General features: G+C 56.8%; 1 long non-coding RNA gene across 1 annotated transcript; it reads left to right on the top strand.

Moving 5' to 3' along the window:
* The first annotated feature begins 2,466 nt into the window (after positions 1-2,466).
* On the top strand, positions 2,467-11,972 carry LOC123644456. Its single transcript, XR_006737139.1, has 4 exons — positions 2,467-2,528; positions 4,992-5,109; positions 5,333-7,454; positions 7,627-11,972. It is a non-coding gene; the product is annotated as an uncharacterized LOC123644456 (long non-coding RNA).
* Positions 11,973-12,188: the final 216 nt, after the last annotated feature.

Below are 12,188 nucleotides of genomic sequence, written 5' to 3'. Positions count from 1 at the left end.
ACTGCAGGATACACCTGATACTAATTACTGTCATGCAGAATGTTCTGGAAGACATTTGACTCGCCTGATGTATACATTCGAATCAAGCAAAGCAGGACTGGAAAGCTCCTTGGGGACCATCTTGTCCAACTCTTTCCTTTTTCCAGATGAGGAAATAGGGGCCCAGAGAGGGGAAGGGGCTGGACCTCAGCCTCCCAGCTAGGAGGGAGCAGAGCCGGGATTCAAACCCATGGTGCTTTTGCAGGAAACTTAATTTCCATGGTCTTTTACCTTGGCCTGTCAGCAAGGCCCTGAAATAGACGAGTGAGGTTTATCGTTAACCTCAAAGGAGCAGGCTTAGGAGCCGGGGAGCCCAGAAGAGAGGCGGACTTTGCGCTGGGAGGTCCAACTTTCCTCATGGGTGCCAGGGCTTGAGGACAGGGACTGGACATTGGGTGTCTGGAGGTTTATCTGCGCCTCCAGGAGCACCCCAACTGAAGCCTGCGGCTCCCACCGGAGCATCAGCTCATGTCTTTTGGGGGCTGCAGGGCTGGTGCGGGGAGCCACTGTCTCTGCGACAGCCGCCAGGCCCCCCCGAGTGCGTGGCTATGGATGTTCCCTGGTGGCCGCCTCCGTTCCCACGCGCAGAGGGGGAGCGCGAGCCCCATGACAATGCTCGCCCCTCGTCTCTGCCCCGAGAGGCTAGCAACCGGGCCTGCCGGCGCCTGATTGGCCGCGGGGTCCTGACGACAGGGGCTCCTGGTTGCTGATTGGCCCCGGCCGGCTCCGGCTGTTTCCTAGCTATTAATACCGTGGCTAATAAATGTTCTCCTGTTGATGCGGGTGCTCGGAGCCATGATTTTCTGAAGCGTTCCTGACGTCTGAGGCTGGTGCGGGCCTCTCTGCCTTCCTGGTCCTGCTTCGGGGCTCTAATCTCTGGGGCTACTCGCGGGCTCCACAGGCTGTAAATGGGGTGTTTTCTTTCTCCCTCGCATTATCCGGCACATGTAGGTAGCTGCCCACGATGCCCCCCAAGTCCCAAACCTTCTAGTCCCCAACAGTGCACCTGTCATACAGAAACGAACCCCCCACACCCCCGCCCAGGGCTCCGTGTCTCTGGAGACCCAGTGGAGGGTTTCCACGACCCTGGTCCCCAGTGCTGGGCTGGGTACTAGCCCTTCTCCTCCGCAGCCCGGGGGCTCCCGTCTGCATGAGTCCCTCGTGGGGTCTCAGGGCACGGGGCGGGGGGCGCTCTGTAGCTGCCTGAGCCCCCCAGAGGTGCGGGGCAGCTGCTCTAATGGAATCCCTCTGGGGGGCCTCTTCTGCCTTCCCCGGTGGGCTCGCAGCTCACCACGCACCCCGTCCTGTCCCCCCGACCCCCCCTCGCCTCACCCTAAGGTAGAGCCTTGGTCCCTTGAGCAGCGGTCTGACCTTTGCGAGAGGACATCTGACTGGCAGCCCGGCCCGCCCGGCCACTCAGTCCCGAGCAGGGCTGCCGAAGGTGCCACCTGTTAGGGATTAACTCTCGTGTGCCAACTCCGAGTACGAGGCCCGACTCTGCTCCGCCGAAACATGTGTCGCTGCCTGTTTCCAGGGCTGGCGTGTGCGTGGTGGTGGTGGGGCGCTCCCAAACCGAATTTGTGGGAACTCACCCCAGTTTTGGGGGGTACCCACATCTCCACATGGGACCCAGTCCTCCCTCGGAAAGTACTTTCCCTACAGGGACGTGGCTCCTGTCCAGATTGCTGTGACACCTCTGGTTACGGGGGTACCCACTTGTGAAGGCGGAGGACTCGGACCCCTGCAAGGGAGGAGATATTGCGGGGTTTGGGGTACACAGGTTGTAAGTAGCAGAGCCCGGGACGCAGAACCAGGCTTTTCTGACTCAGAGATGCTGTGCTGTGTCACCCTTGCCAAAGATGACCGATCAGAAACGGGCGGGTGGGCTAGAGGGGGGTGACAGCCCCCGCTGACCTTTGGGAGCCAGTTATCTCCCCTGGGGCATTTATTTTCCCCGAACAATAAGAGAAAGCATCATTTTCTCTCCCCAAGCCCGCATCCTCGGATGGATGTGCCGAAATCACCAGGTGTGTGATCCGCGTCCCCGCCGCCCCACCTTTGCCCTCGGCCCGCCTAAGGACAAGCATCCTTGGGGTGATTCCCCCCAAGCTGTGAGCACAGCTGGCCCTGCCCGGGAGCAGGGCTCCTGCAGGGAAAGGCACTCGCGACCACAGGGTGTTGGTCATGGCGGCCAGGGGCACTGCGGCAGAATTTTTTCCTCTCTTCTTTGCTGCAATCTGGGTGCGGCTAGAGCAATTTGTCATAGAATCTGGGGGGCTCATTTTTCCGGCCAATCGCTTTTAGAGAAATGAGCGCATTGCAGCAGAATGCGCTGACGTCAGAGACCACCCCTTCTGCGCCTGCATATAAACCCCACCCAGCTGGGCTCTGGCGCAGACAGCGGAGAGCGGCGGCGAGCGCGCCTGGGCTCGCTGGCCCGGCCGGCGCCGCGCCACAGCCGGGGCGCCCACGCGAGGACCGCGCGCCTGGTGAGTGGGTGGCCATCCTTGCCGCAAAGGATGCGCAAAAGGAAGATGACATCCCCTCTGGGCTGGGCGCTGTCCTCCTGGACACGCCGAGAGGCCGATGCCGTGGACCTTATCCCGAAGGCGGCCACTTCGTCTGGTCCCCGCGCATCGGCGACGACACTGTCAGGAAGGGACCTCTTGCAGGCACATTTTCCGGGGGGGGGATCAGGGCCCCTTTCTCGCCCAGTCCTTGAGCGTAGGCTGCGTGGTAGGGCCTCGAATTTGGAGGACCAGGAGGCCGAGGCGACCCCTGTTGGGTTCCGGCGTGGCGCAGTTGCGGGGTCCAAACCCCAGCGTTTGTGCGTTCGAAGCCTTAGAATCCCGTTAATAGTGGGAGACATGGCGGCGGCGCGCTCTGCGTGCCGCAGGAATTGGGGGGAGGCACCCGAAGAGCAGGGTCTCCCAGTCGGTTTCCCCCCTAGGTCTTGGCCAGGTGCTGGTGGGTGGGAGGAGCAGAGGTCCCGATCCGCCAGGGATTCCGACCCCTAATACGTGGGTTTGGTGCAGAGCGGACCCCAGTCAAAATTTGGAGAGTAAAATTTCTAGCGGAGGTCACCTGGTCGCCCCCGGGCGACCACCCACCCCACGGTGGAGGGACGTGCGCTTCTCAGACCTGCCCGGGGGCCCAGGGCCAGGTCCTGCGAAGCGCCGGGAGAGGACTTGGGGGCCGGGCAGAAGAGGTGCGGGGGCGGGTGGGGTGGAGAGAAGGCCGCGTCCTTGGGTCTGGAAAGAGGGGAGCGGGAAATGCAGAAAGGGGGTGTGTTGAGAGGATCCCGGCACTGGGCGCTGGGAATTGGAGGCTGGGGGTCTTTTCACTGCTGCGTAGTGGTTGCTGGAAGATTCTTACATGTTGCAGGCTTTGGAGTTTTGGCAAAGTCGCCTCTGGCTATTTCCTTTGTCCCTGTCAAGCCCCCCCAGGCCGCCCCCTCCCCAGACGGGGCTGGCGGGCTTGGCGTGGGGGGGCGCAATCGGGCTGCTACGTGGCAGGTTTCTGGAAGGTTTCCGTGCTAGCCGCGAGAGGGCGCTGGCGGCACTGCGGAATTTTGGGGGGCGGGGTGGGGAGGGGAGGTGGCCTTTGTTCTCCTGTTGGAGGGGGTCGGGTGCGGGGTTTTCTGGAGAATTCTGGATTCGTTTACCTAGTGGAGGTGTGTTGAGATCCCCGGGTTCGCTGGGGAGCGGCCGCAGGGTCTGCACTGGCCACACGACTTAGGGTGTCGTAGGGGAGCGTGCACGCAGACGAGTTTTATTTTTGGGGGTCTTTGGTTTGGGGGTCTCGGGTAGGTTGGCTCATCGCAGCAGAAGGAGGCTGTAGAGAGGTTAACTGGGCACCACCAGTGCGCGGCCTGGAGACTGTTGCTATGGTGATGGAGGGAGCCGAGATTTTGGGGGGGGCGGCACGTCGGTGCCTGGGGGTGAAAGAGGGTCGGGTCGGGCGACCCCCCTTTATAGTATTTTCTGGCGATGTCGTGTCTTGTATCATGGGTCCTGAGACCACAAAAATAGGCGACGATGGTATATTGATAACGGGTCTTTGAAATTTTAATTGATGTGTATTTGATTGGATTTGCCGAGGTCGGAGCCGGGTGTCTGCGTTTTCACGCGTCGTAGGTGGCGTGTGCTCCGGGAGGACCCCGTGGCGAGGGTCCGCTCGGCTTCGTCATGGTGCTCGGTGCGGGGTGACCCTGCGGCTGTGGCGCAGGAGCCCCTGGGCCCGTGAGATGGGCTGCCTGGGGTCCGCAGGTGGACCCCAGCGAGGCGTTTGGGTCACACTGCGGCCTGCGCAGCCGGCTGGGTGGGCTGCTGAGCCCCCCGGCCCAGCCTGCGACCTGTTGGGCGCCCCCTGCCCATCCTGCGTCAGCCCTGCACTTGGCAGCTGCGCACTTGGCGCGGGCGGGGGCGCCGCAGGTGGCTGTGCGCTGGGGTTCTGGGTGCGGGCCGCGCGCCCCCTAGCGGTCGCTGCCTGCAAATGACTCGCGGCCTGCTAAACGGGGCTCTGGGTGGCGCATGCGCACACAGCTAACACTTGTGACCTGTCAATCAACTCATCATTACCCCCTCCCATTCCTCTCCTTCCCCTCCCATTTCTCCTCTCCCTCCCATTTCTCCTCTCCCTCATCTCCCTCCCGTTTCTCCCCTCCCTCCTCCTCCTTCCGTTTCTCCTCTTCCCTCCACCCCCTCCCTCCTCTTTCCCTCATCTTTGCTTTCCCCTCCCCTCCTCTCTCTCCTTCCCTCCTCCCTTGTCCCCCTCCTCTCTCCACACCCTTCCCTCTTCCCTCCTAACCCCTCCCTCCCTTCTCTTTCCTCCCCTTTGCCAATCCTCCCTCCCTTTCCCTCTGACTGCCCCCTCCCTCTCTCTGCTGTTCCTGTGCTGGCCGTTAGAGGTCTTCAGGCTGGTTTCTGATCTGGCCCCCTCCCATGCCATAGGGTCTCTCTTCAGGGATGACGTCATCTGGTCACCTCCTTGTCTTCGAAGACCATGAAGACCACCCACTCTCGATCCCAAGCTGCTGCAAAGGTGCCTGCTGCTCCTTTACGCCTTATGGTACATCCACCCCTCCTCGTGGCATTTCATATACAACGTGGTGGGTGGAATCCCCCAACCCTGCCACTGGCCTTGCACCACCCCCAGACCCATTTGCAATTAAAAGATAATTTAAATTTTTAACTAATTAGCTTTAATTTTAATTAATTAGTTTAAATTGTAATTGACACGTACTACACACATGGGCTTCTAAGTGGGCCCTCTAACCTTTGTTCAATTGCAGAGGGCACTAGGAGCACAGATTCCTGGATCCCATCAGCATACAAAGCAGCCACCAGCAGACCCCCAGGACGAGGACAGTGGAGGATGAAGAGGACCAGAACTGACCGGCCGGCTGTCCCTCTTGGCTAAAGACTTAAACTAATGCCCTAGTGAGGGGGCATTGGCTGTTAACTCCTGACCTTTGCTATGCTTATGCCTTGACTCTCTGTCTATTTTCCTATACGTCTCTGCTTTTGTTAACCTGCTAGCAAACTGGAGTGATTCCCTCCCCAAGGGGGTGTCAGTCTTTCTCAACTGGCTCTTGTTGCCCTTATGATGTCCTGAATGGAAGGATCCTTTTGGGAGCTTCTCAGGAGGGGGACCTGGGTCAAGGGCTTGACCAGCTTCTCCCTGGCAATTCCAAGCCCCTGGGTGGGCTTCTGGAATGAGCATGTTACTCAACCACCAAAGGCATGCCTCACCTCTTCTGGGATCTCTCTGTCCTTTCTGGGGAATGGGGACCACAGGAGCAACCTCCTAGGGTTGTTGTGAGAATTAAATGAGATCAAACAGCCTCAGGCAGGGCCTGGTCAGGAAATGTTTGTTGAAAGGTTGGCAGGTCAGTGGTTCCCACTGTTCCCACCCCTCTCTCACTCCTCTTATTTATTTTCCAACAGCACTCCAGACGGCCCGTGTCCTGGGGCTCTCCTTGTACCGTGGCCCTCGGGCTGACCTGAGTAAGAACACAAATGATGCATGTGGCCATTTCCAGAGCACTTTCTCTGTGCTATGAATATGTTATTGCTATGTAATATTTGTATGTAAATGAGGCAGCCTCATTTCCAGATGAGGATGACTTTGGTACTGATTTTCACAATTTAAAAAGGTGAGTGGGAAAGAGGACCTGTAAGACATGAGTGCCCTGCCCCCTGAGATAGGACTTACTTACCTTTACAGGAAGCAAACTGACGCTGGGGGGATGTGAGTGTTTTGTCACATTGCTGGCAAAAGAGGGGCCAGGGTTGGGTCCTGGATGTCATTGTAGCTGCCCCTAACCCCCTGTCACCCCCAGCCCAGAGTTATACTAAAAGCCCTTTTATTGTAAATCTGACATTTGACAGTGGGACACTCTGTTTGAAATCTCAGCTGCCCAGGGTGGTCTTGGGGATCTGGGTGGCCCCAGTGCTGGTACCATGTGCTGGCTTCACCTCTTAATAACGATGGGACCTTAAACAAGTCGCTTAACTTTTCCAAGTTTCTGTTCCTTTCATGGTCTAAATGGGGATTAAAAAAAAAAAACACCCACATTTACCTACCCCACAGGGTGCTTTTGGAGACCAAAAGATGTAACTACTATGAAAGTGCTTTGTAAATTGCTGTGGAAATTGCAAGATACTTAAATACCCGAGGTTGCCCCTCATTGTTCACACGTCCAGCTCTGTTCTCCCTCAGAAATAGCAGTTAGCACCCAGTAGGTGCTAGGTCCATGTTCACTCAATAAATAAATTGCAGAAGAAATAAAAACCAATTAATTCAACAAACATTTTCTGGAGCAGTGACAATATGTCAGTGTGCCAGGCTAGGTGTGTGATACAAAGATAATGAAAACAGTCTCTTGGAAGCTAATTGGGGTCCTCATTTGACCAGCACTTTCTTTCCTCCCCTTTCAAGCCAACCAGTTTTGTCCTGACAAGACAAAAACAACTGAGGCCTCTTTAGAGAAGCCCAGCTTGGTGTAGACAATAGCCACCGGCATCTGAAAAGGGCTGATTGGATTATGTGGCAAATGGAGGTGCTAGGATGACTTGGAAGGTGACAAATGAAGTGGGCGGAGACCCGCTTTGAGTTAATCCAGGCTATTAGGAGGAGACCTTTTGTCTTCCAGAGACTGGCAGGAGCTTTTACCACTGGTTTTTACATCCTTAATGTTAAGGACGAATAATTTGTGGTCAGTAAAAATCCAGGCCCCAGTGAGATTTCTGCTTACCCGTGAGTAATGGGAGCGATTGGTAGTGTCATCCTTTGCAGTTTGCGGAGCACTTTTTTGCAATCAGACATTCATTTGATCCTCACAACTCCCTGTCCTGATGTGGGACCGGCCTGTCACCTCCCAGGGAAGCAGAGGTTGTCCAGCGGCTCTGCAGGTTGGGCCCCACTGTCCTGTTGCACCCCAATGCGTCTTAAGTTTTAGAAGTGTGCCTATCTCAGTCCCGGCCTCCCTCTGTGTTTCTGACTTTGCTGTCTCCCCAGCCTGGAGCCCCCAGGACCCCAATGCCATCCTTTCTAGCCACCACAGTCTCTGTCTTTCCTTTCCAGCCCAGCTTCTTGAAAGTCTTCTCTACACTTGCTGTTTTCCTTCCTCACCTCCAATTTCCTCTTCAGCCCACTGCCTCCTGACTCGCTCTGCTCCGTCGAAGGGCTCTCACTAAGGTAAAGACTTTTCTCTCGCTTAACTCTTGACATGTTTCCGGCTCACGGACACACAGACACGCAGACACATTTCCATTCCTTCTCTCTCATGGCCTTGTGGCTCCAGTTCACTTCTGTTTACACGCTCCCCCAGGCGTGACGGGGACACCTGCTGCTCATTCCCTCTTTCCTGGCATCCCCCAGGAACTCGCAAACCCAGGTCTTCCGACCTCTGGAACCTGCCTCTTACCATCTTGCCACCTTGCCACGTTGCCTTAAGTGCTCAGAAGTTGCTCAGAAGTCGGTTGACCTGGGTTGGAGTCCTGGTTAAACTACTGAGTGCTGAGACCTTGGGGTAGGTCAGCTTTCCCAAGCCACCTTTATCTCAGTTGCAAATTAGGGTTAATAATCTTTACTTGGCAGGTCAGGTGAGATCTCCCACAGGTAAGCACCAGATGCTATTTGAAGGACTTGAAATAAAGTCAATAAAGTAGCCATGAGAAAATACAACTGGAGGCACCGCTAGATGTTCTTACACGTCCAGTTCCCACGGGAGGACCAAAGAGAAAAGAAAGAAGTGGAGGGGGAGGGGGATGGAGGACTGGAGAAAAGAATAGTTTAAAAAAAGGCATTAAAGGCAAAAACAAAAGTAGGAAAGGGAGACTTAGAAAATATTAAAATACACCAAAAACGCATCCAGAAAAAGGTTTCCTCTTACGTTAGATTGGACTAACAGCAAACAGGAAGAAGGTTTTAAATTGATTATCCCAATGACAAATCCCAGGAAGCTTTCAAATCAAATTGCCCCATTTTGGGTTTTTAACTGCTTCCATCAAGTTTAACCTGGTAAGCTCTGCCCCCGCCCCGCGACCCCCTCGCTGGTGATTAAATCCCGAAGGTGCACAAAGTATTTCAGTGAATGAAAGGCCAACAGAAAAGAGCCTCCCCCTCCCCCCAGCTGTGTTTTTCAGTTTTATTCCACTTTCCGCCCTTTTCCCTTAATGAACACAAGGCTAATCTTGGGCCTTGTCGAAGGAAGAGGCTGCAGAGGAGGCTGCAGACGCTAATGAGGTAGCTGCTGGGTTCCAATATTCCTCTGTAAGGAGCCTCCTTTGTCTGCAAAGGAAAAACACACTGATTATCATAATGAGGTGAACTGGCCACCGCAGAGCAGGGGCTAGCGGGTGCTTAAGCCACACTTCCAATTTTGGTGTCGACTGACGTTCTTTTGCTCCTCATCTCAGTCTCTGCGTGTCTCCGTGCGGAGTCCATTGAGCGGGGTTGGAAGTTGAAGGCAGCTTTGGGACGCAGGGCGGCAGCGAGGGTTGCATTATAGGAAGTTTCTTTGTTTGACCCTCCCCGCAGATGCAACCGGCCAGGGCATTCATTGTCTCTCTCCAAGGGCCAAGGGCCGGGGGGTCCACTAGTGAGCAGTTCCCAGCTCTCGCCCTCCCAGCTGCCCTGTTTCAGGGCCCGCTGAGACCACCCACAGTGTACTCACACGAACAGGTTATAGGTGAAGAGCCGAGGTGTGAGCACAGCGGGGATCCCCGAGGAGAGGAGTGTCCCGCCCAGGTCGAGAAGTGGGTAGATGTTGGCACCCCAGCAGCCCCGCCATGAAAGGGCACGGGTTTGGGGTTCACATGCGGCTCCAGCAGACTGATGAGATTGGGACTCGGGGCAGTGACTTGTCAGGATCCATCGGCCAAGAGGGAAATTAAAACTTAGATCTGGCGTCAGGACTTGTAGTTACTCTCTTGCACCCTTAATATCTGCCTCACCCTCGTGCCCTGCACCCTGCCTGAATGCTGATCCCTTTGTGTTTTTTCCCCGATCCTTGAACTCCCTGGATCCTTGAACTCCCTGGAGCCCGGTAATGTCTTTAGAGCAGGTGTACCCTAGTCTGAAACTTGCCCTTATTTTGTGCAAGCTCTGGCCGTCTCTCACCCCGAGGCAGATCAATCATGATTAGATCACTCCAATTAAACTTTAGGCTCTAGCCAGACCTTTAGCCAGACGGAAAAAAAACTAGGGGACAAGGGAGGTATTTGGAACAAGAAAATGTTATTAGTTAAAGCCTTAAGGGGCCTCCCTCCCTGATGAATCTGCTGGCTGAAGGCTCTCTGGCATCACGATCAGAATTGGATGTTCTTTCTGAGTTAGGAAAACCGACTCTACCGCAGCCCCTCCATAAAGAGTGCCGGAGGATGTCCAGTTGGCTGACTTGGGCGACCTCTGCCCCCTTGTGTGGAGGTGAGACTGCCGAGGACAGACATGTCCCACCCTGTCGCGGAGGGTGTCGGGACTAGGGCATGAGAGGACTTCTTTTCATTAGTAAAGAATGATGCACAGGACCCTCCTCATCCTCACATACATATCAATAATTAAAATGCAGGCCCCAAAGCCATGATTAATATTCTTGTAGCTCCTGTGGACATTTGGGAACCTGGAGAGGGTGTGAATGACCTTAGCCAGCGAGGATGTTCCAGGGTCTTTTGGGTTTTGTGCCCAAGGCTCCAGGAACCCCAACAGAGGCTCCCAGTGCCCCCACTCCACACGTGCTTGGGTTTCTTAAGCTTTTCTAAGGCCACCAGCATAGGGCTTGGAGCCCAGTGCTCGCTCGATCGTAGGGGTGAGGGACATAGCTTGCAGTCCCTGTGCACAGGCCCCCTGCCCCCCCTCTGCTTTTCCATCCAAGGTCCTGGCTGCTTCCTTAGTTTGCCCGCTGACCCTCAGAGCCCGCTGGTCTCTTCTTAAACATCCGTCAGGTAGACCCTGGAGGTGCAGAAGAGAATAGGACACGCAGCATAACCAGATGGGGAAGGAGTGTGGCCAGGAAATGTCCCCACCACCCAATTCTTCCAAGAGTTACTGTTCCTTCTGCACTTACCGGCCCCTCCCTGCACCCCTCCCTCTGTTCCCTCTCCTCCTCTTCCTCTGTCTCTCCCTTCTTCCCCCCACTTCCCCGTTGGGCCCTCTTAGGGTGCCCTAGGCCAGCCCACCCCTCCTCTGGATGTCCCAGCGCCAGCCTGGCACAGAGTGGGGCTCAGTAAGAGTATGTGGGATGTATGTTTGGACAGGTGAGCGATTGCAGGGACTCGACTGCCACTCCTGAGCAGCCAGGTGGGCAGCGGTGGGAGATCAAGGTTAGAGGGTGGAGGGTGGTTTCGTTTCACTCAAGAAGGGCGTGGGCAGCCTCCCCCAGCCACGTCTGCACGTGGCCCTGCGGTTGCGTCCCTGCATCCACCCGCGCGTCCATCCCGTCATCCAACAGTTGATCCTCACTGAGCGTCCCCACCGCCCTGGCTCGGCCTGGGCACCTGCCACGCTAGCCTGCCCTTGATGGCCTCTGCTTCCCCAGGAGGGCGGGCCGGGGGGTTGCTTCAGCCAGGGGCAGCCTCAGGGTTGTCCCAGGTGCCAGAGCAGGGGATAGGCCAGGGGGTGCAAAGGGCGGGCCTCCCTCTAGAACCTTTTATTCAAGCCCTAGAGGAACTAGGGTCCTCAGGGCTCTGCCTCTGGTCGAAGCCAGCCCCTCCTCCCCTCGGCACCCCTACCCCGTCCCATAGCTGAGCTGTCCTGGACCCTGGCCCTGAAGCTCTCAGGGCTGAGGTGGATGTACGGGAACAGCAGCGGTGTGTGTCCGGGCTTTGGCCACACGGGTCTCCCTCTTGAGGTGGGGTCTGTGACTCAGACCTTTCCCTCCTGTAATTCCTTCCTCCCCCTGGGGCTAAATCCAGCCCCCTTGCCCTTTGGTCGCTGGCTGGGGTCTGTGTCCCATGCAAAGACGGTGGCTGGGAACCTCCAGAGAGCATGTGCAGGTTTTCCCTCTGCCCGGCTGCCTCTTTGCTCCGCTCTACCTGGTGGCTGGGCCAGTTACCCACCTAGACTCTGCTTGCTTCCTCTCTGCGGTCCTGCCTGGCCCACCCCCCTTCTCTGCCTGGAGCCCTGGGCTCCTGACCCTCTGGGGTCACCTGTCCAGCCCTCTGCCTAGCAGGTGCGTCTTTCTTGTCCAGCTCACGCCTGTGGTTTCCTGGCCTGTCTGCTGCCTTTTGCCCTGCCTCCGGGTCCAAGCCCCCTTCCCCAGCCCCAGCAGCCACTCTGCTCAGTGCCCAGTTTCCGACAGGTTCCCCAGGTCCATGGGACAAGCCCTGCTGGTGTCTCTGTCTCCCTCCAAGTGTCCTCAAATCCTCGTCCCATGGGCCGTAGCCAGACGAACATCCCGCCCCCCTTGCCCGGGGTCCCCATGCCATTGTGCCCAGGTGGATGTTGCCCCCAGCCTGCCCGTACTGCCACCATGTCCCTGAGAGTCCTGGGCTCTCACTGGCCAGGTGCCTTGCTGCCTCCTCGGTGCTGGGTTTGGGGCTGCCACCTGGGCCTGCTGTTCCTCTTCTTGCACCTTCTGTCACTGCACATCCCACACGAACCACCCACTCCATCAAAAAGCAAACTGCAGGTGAGACCATGCACCG

The sequence above is a fragment of the Lemur catta genome, chromosome 1 (genome assembly GCF_020740605.2).
Source record: "Lemur catta isolate mLemCat1 chromosome 1, mLemCat1.pri, whole genome shotgun sequence".
Classification (NCBI taxonomy): domain Eukaryota; kingdom Metazoa; phylum Chordata; class Mammalia; order Primates; family Lemuridae; genus Lemur; species Lemur catta.
Note: the sequence above shows the minus strand (reverse complement) of the source record. Positions and strands in the feature narration are given on the sequence as shown.